The sequence below is a fragment of the Triticum aestivum genome, chromosome 1A (assembly GCF_018294505.1).
Source record: "Triticum aestivum cultivar Chinese Spring chromosome 1A, IWGSC CS RefSeq v2.1, whole genome shotgun sequence".
NCBI classification, from domain to species: Eukaryota; Viridiplantae; Streptophyta; class Magnoliopsida; order Poales; family Poaceae; genus Triticum; species Triticum aestivum.
Genome location: NC_057794.1, coordinates 289,858,724 through 289,865,431, shown reverse-complemented (window position 1 = coordinate 289,865,431; position 6,708 = coordinate 289,858,724).

The window sequence follows — 6,708 nt, the reverse complement described above, 5'->3', positions numbered from 1 at the left end:
AAATCCTTGTTGACAGACTTGTATTCCTTGCATCACTTGTAGCCCTCAAGTCTTCAGATATTAACATCATCTTGGGTATGGACTGGATGACAGCTCATCATGCCAAGATTGATTGTTACACAAGATCTGTTCAGCTTACACACCCATCTGGCAAGATAGTCACCGTCTCCACTAGAGTTGCAAAGCGTCAACTCTATTCTCTTAATGCCAGCCCTCTTCCAGACCTTGAAGATATCCCGGTAGTCCGTGACTTTCCGGATGTCTTTCCAGAGGAACTGCCAGGTGTTCCACCTGACAGAGATGTAGAGTTCGTCATAGATCTTATCCCAGGAACAGCTCCAATCTCCCGGAGACCTTACAAGATGGCACCCTTAGAACTAGCCGAGCTTAAGAAACAACTCGATGAGTCCTTGCAAAAGGGTTTCATCCGTCCTAGTTCTTCTCCTTGGGCTTGCCCCGTCCTCTTCGTCAAGAAGAAAGACGGTACGGATCGGATGGTTGTAGATTATCGTCCCGTTAATTTGGTCACGATAAAGAAAAGTATCCGCTTCCCAGGATCAACGACCTGTATGATCAGCTCGCTGGATCCTCAGTCTTCTCCAAGATGGATTTAAGGTTAGGCTACCATCAAATCAAGATCAGAAACGGGGACATTCCCAAGACAGCTTTTGTCACTCGTTATGGCCAGTACGAGTACACCGTCATGTCCTTTGGCCTAACCAACGCCCCAGCCACATTTTCCCGCCTGATGAACTCGATTTTCATGGAGTACTTAGATAAGTTTGTCGTGGTTTACCTCGATGATATTCTTATTTACTCGAAGAATGAGGAAGAGCATGCCGAAAATCTTAGACTTGTTTTAGAAAAACTCAGAGAACACCGCCTTTATGCCAAGTTCTCCAAGTGTGAATTTTGGTTGCCAGAAGTGACCTATCTAGGCCACGTAATCTCTGGTAAGGGCATTGCTGTCAATCCCGAGAGAGTTCAAGCCATTCTCGATTGGACTCCACCTGAGACAGTCAAACAAGTTAGGAGTTTCCTTGGTCTAGCCAGCTATTGTCGCCGCTTTGTTGAAAACTTCTCCAAAGTAGCCAAACCCCTCACGGAACTTCTCAAGAAAGATAAAAAGTTCGAGTGGTCCCCACAGTGTGAGTACAGTTTTCAGGAACTGAAAAGACGCCTGACTTCTGCTCCCATACTTGTGTCACCGGATTTCACTAAAGACTTTATTATCTACTGCGACGCCTCACGACAAGGACTAGGTTGCATTCTTATGCAGGATCGTCATGTGATTGCCTATGCATCTCGACAGTTGCATCCACATGAGGAGAATTATCCTACACATGATCTAGAGCTTGCAGCCGTAGTCTATGCACTCAAGACTTGGCGACATTACCTCCTTGGTAAACGTTGCGAGATATACACCGATCACCAGAGTCTCAAGTATATCTTCACCCAACCAGATTTGAATCTTAGACAAAGACGTTGGTTGGAGTTGATCACAGACTATGATCTAGGGATTACCTACACCCCAGGCAAAGCCAATGTCATGGCTGATGCTCTAAGCCGTAAATCCTATTGCAACAATCTCATGTTGCAGCAAGGCCAACCACTTCTCCATGAGGAATTCTGTAAACTTAACCTTCACATTGCGCCTCGCGGATTCCTTTCTACCTTGGTGGCGAAACCTACCCTTGTGGATCTTATCATCGAAGCCCAGAAACATGATACGGGGATTACCCGGATCAAGAGGAACATTAAGAAGGGAGTTGGTGGATGTTTCTCTATGGATGATCGCGGTGTTGTTTTCTTTGAGAATCGCTTGGTGGTTCCCAAGAAGCAACATCTTCGACAGTTGATCCTTAAGGAGGCGCATGAATCTCCTCTCACAATTCATCCCGGTAGCTCTAAGATGTATCAGGACCTACGCCAGAGGTTCTGGTGGACTAGGATGAAGAGAGAAATCGCTGAGTTCATTGCTAAACGTGACGTTTGTCGTCGCGTTAAGGCAGAGCATCAAAGACCTGCTGGCACCCTTGAGCCTTTAGCTATTCCTAAATGGAAATGGGATAAAGTTGGTATGGACTTCGTCACCGGCTTTCCCAGGACCAAAAGAGGGAATAACGCTATCTTCGTAGTCATTGATCGTCTCTCCAAAGTGGCTCACTTCCTTCCTGTTCGAGAGAGTATCACTGCTAGTCAGCTTGCTGACTTATACATTTCTCGAATAGTATCACTTCATGGTGTTCCACTAGAGATTAATTCAGACCGTGGCAGTCTTTTCACTTCTCATTTCTGGGAGAGCTTCCAAACTGCCATGGGAACCCATCTTTCCTTCAGCACCGCTTTCCACCCTCAGTCGAGTGGTCAGGTGGAACGGGTCAATCAAATTCTCGAAGACATGCTCAGAGCTTGCATTATCTCATTCGGTATGGATTGGGAGAAATGTCTTCCTTTTGCCGAGTTTGCTTATAACAATAGCTACCAATCCAGCCTCAAGAAAGCTCCTTTTGAGGTTCTCTATGGACGAAGATGTCGAACACCTTTGAACTGGTCAGAAACCGGTGAAAGACAATTCTTTGGACCGGATATGATCCAGGAGGCAGAAGAGCAAGTTCGCATCATTCGTGAGAATTTGAAAACAGCCCAGTCTCGTCAGAAGAGCCAGTACGACCGTCATCATAAGGATATGACTTATGAGATTGGCGACCAAGCTTACCTTCGGGTTACTCCTTTAAAGGGTACCCATCGTTTCGGTATCAAGGGCAAGTTGGCTCCTCGTTACATTGGTCCTTTTCGCATTCTCGCTAAACGAGGAGAGGTTGCCTACCAATTGGAACTACCCCCACATCTTTCTCGAGTTCATGATGTCTTCCACGTCTCTCAACTCAGGCGTTGCTTCTCGGATCCTATCCGCGGAGTGGACCACGAAACGCTTGATCTCCAAGATAACCTCACATACCGAGAGTACCCGGTTCGCATTCTTGATCAAGCAGAGCGTGTCACTCGACGTCAGAACATCAAGTTTCTCAAAGTTCAGTGGTCTCATCATTCCGAGAGAGAGGCTACTTGGGAGCGAGAAGATCGTCTTCGACTGGAGTACCCCGCTTTCTTTCCGTCGACCCCTGAATCTCGGGACGAGATTCTGTCAAGTGGGGGCGAGTTGTCACATCCCTAGTCTGGTATGACCTAGGCTAGCTAGCCATTTGTGCATCATATTTAAATTTCATTTTAAATTTGAAATGAGGATTGGTGGAACCCTCAGAATCATTTTTGAAAATGACCCAAATAAAAATTTCTCCAAAAGGGTCCAAGAAAATGCTCATGTTGCCCTCTGAAAATATTGGATAGAGATAAAAATCAAAACAATATTTTTAGGAGCTCATGGACATTTATTTTGGCCATTTGGATTAATTCGATAAATATTTGCATTGGAAATATATTTCTATATTTATGAAATATGGTCCAAAAATTATGCCAATTATAAAAGAGCTCTGGAATAATATATCCAGCTCCTGCAAAAATTGGCATAATAAAATTAAATGATTTAATATATTTATTAAATCAAAACAAATGTCAGAAAAATTAGAAAATCAGAAATAAAGAAGGAGGGGCTTACCTGGGCCTCCCCCCCTGTGCGGCCCAGCTGGCCGGCCCAGCCGACTGGCTAGCGCCAGTCGTCCTCCACCTCCCGCCAGGAGGCCAGAGGCGTGTGGCCGGCGCGTGCGCACCGCCGTGCCGCCACGGCACCTGCCTGGCTGTCCTCCCCCTCGACGCCTGGACGTCCGGAACGTCGCCACGCAGCTGCCCCGCACCGCTCTCACTCTCCCTCGCCCTCCTCCTCTCCCCCTGCTCTCTCTCCCTCTCACCCGAAGCACTACCGCCGCCGCAGCTCGTCACCGACGCGCTCCCCGCCGTCCCCTCGCCCCTCCGTAGAGCCCCCGAGCTCCGCCGCGACCCCCTCTACCTCCTCGTCGAGCCAAGCAAGACGGGGCATCCCGTGGAGCCATCGCCGTCGCCATCCTCGCCTCCGGCCGCCGTGGGTACTCGCCGTCGATTCGGGAGCTTCCGGGCATCCCCGACCTCGTCCTCGTGCTCGCTGGATCCGCGGTGAGCTCCTCCACCATTCCCCTCTCTTCTCCCTCCCGTTCCCGTGCCGTAGCGCCGCTTCCCACCACGGCCGAAGCCTCCCGCCGCCGTCCTTGTCGCCGTCGCCGTCTCGGCCCGCCTCCGCCCAAACCAAGCCTCCCTTCGCGCTCCTGGTGCCACGAGGGTGCCGCCGAGCCCCTCAGGTGGCCTCCCCGTGCCCCGCAGCCCGATCCCGCTCGCGCCCGAACTCCGGCCGCCGCCCCGAGCTTCGCTCCGGCGAGCTCCGGCCTCCCCCGCTGCTTCCACCTACCCTACCAGATGCGCGAGAGCCCGGGCTACGCCCCGGTGCTCTCAGACGCCGTCCCCGTGGCCTGTGGCGCGGACTCCGCCGCGTCCAGAGGTCGCCGGCGACGAGCCCCCGTCGCCTGAGCCCTGCCAGGTGGGGCCGGCCCGTCAGGTGATTAGCTTAGTGCTAATCACCGTTAACTAACCCCCCCCCCCTGACGCTGACCAGTGGGCCCGACCCCCCCTAACCTTTTAATTAACCCTGTTAACCCCAGTGTCACTGACGTGTGGGTCCCACACGTCAGGTTTGACCTGGACAGCCGCGTTGACTGCTGATGCAATGATGACGTCATGCTGACGCAATTATACATTTTCTGGAATTAAAATAATTCAGAAAATCCAGAAAATGATTTAATCTTCAAAAATTCATAGAAATTCAACCGTAGCTCAGATTGAAATAATTTATATATGAAAAATTATCAGAAAAATGCAATATTTCCATCTGTACTAGTTTCATGCATGACAAACCAACCTGTACATGCTGAATATGAGAAAACACATTATGGCATATATAAGAGACCTAATTTAGAAATGCATTTGAACCTTTGGTTCAAATGGACTTCAAACCAATTGAACACTAGTTGCATTAGCTCAGCAGCATCACATCTACATGCCATGTTCATGCATCATATTGTTGCATATGATTGTGTATTGATTGCCGGCACCGTTCCTTCTCGATAGGTCCTGCTCCGGAGACGTTCCAGAGTACCTGTCTGTGAAGCAGTGCCTCCCTTGTTGATTTACCAGGCAAGCAACCCCCCTTGTTCATTTCGATAAAACCCTACTCTCTCGCTCCTGCTCTCAGTTATTGCATTAGGACAACAACGATTCATCTGCTACTTTGTGCTGCGGTAGTTGAACCCATTCCTCTGCATGACCTGTCATTGCCACAGTAAATAGTTGAAACCCACTAGCATGTGTAGGAGTTGATTGAAGCCACTGATGTGTTCCTACCATGCTATGCCTGCTATTGCTTAGAGTTGTGTCAGGTCTGATTCATTGGGAATGAATTGGAGTGTCACGATATGTTCTGATGCTGAGAGTGAAGTGTGTGAACACGATTTGGTAAAGGTAGCGGTGAGAGGCCATGTAGGAGTACATGGTGGGTTGTCTCACTGGAACCGTCCTTAAGTATTGAGTTCTGTGTATGTTGTCCAATGACTCGATACTACCACACATTGGGTTCCGGTAACTCGACCCCTCTCGACTTATTAACCAACTTGGTCTCTGTCCAGGAGTCGCAACTAGTTTCTGGTGTTTGTAGGTAGTGCTATTTTTCTACCAAGTGGCACCCGGCAGGGTGGGCTTGGGACAGACTAGGCACACGTGGCCCGGTGTACCGAGTGGCACCCGGTTGGTGGGCTCGGGAACCCTGTACACATCGTTTGGGGCCGTAAGCGACACCCCGGCCGGATCTCCTTGCGGATGGAACCCGAATAGGCGATAAACCTGGACTAGAGTCTTGTGTGGTTAGTCAGGTCGTGGCCGACACCCTCGCCAGGCTTCCGCTTGAAGGTTGCCGAGATACATGACGTGTACATGGCGGTAAGTGGCGAGAGCGTGTGTGAAGAAGTACACCCCTGCAGGGTTAACATGATCTATTCGAATAGCCGGGTCCGCGGTTATGGACTTCTTGGATGCTTACATGGTACATAGACAACTTGAAGTGGATACTCTAAAATGCTCAAGACATGTGTGAGTGCTATGGATGGCCTTCTCGTAGGGAGACGGGGATGAATCCATAGTAGTGTATTGTGTGGTGATTAGTGGACTCGTGTACGTTGTTTCACCTCCAGAGTTTCTGGTAGTCGTAGAACAGGATAGCCACAGAGTCAAAGCTGGCTTGCTGCAACTAAACCCCACGTTACCCTCTTGATACAAGTGCATGTATGATAGGATCTGATGTAAGTCTTGCTGAGTACCTTTGTACTCATGTTGCTTTATTTATGTTTTTGCAGCGGAGACTTCGGTCTTACTAGTGTTCTCGTGGACTTCGACTAGTAGCTAGTACCTCAGCTACGATCTTGATCGGATGTTGTAGATAGTCAGGCTCTTCAGCCTTTTTCATTTATAGATGTCTGTACCCAGACATGTAATGCTTCCGCTTGTTGCTTGTATGCTCTGTATGACGGGTCTTGTGACCCCTGTTTGCAATAATTGCTATGGCGGCTCTTCGGAGCCTTTATCTATATAAGTTGTTGAGTTATGCTGTGATGCCATGTTGTACAGCACATACTTGCATGTTATGCGTACGTGTAATGTGTATTGCTATGT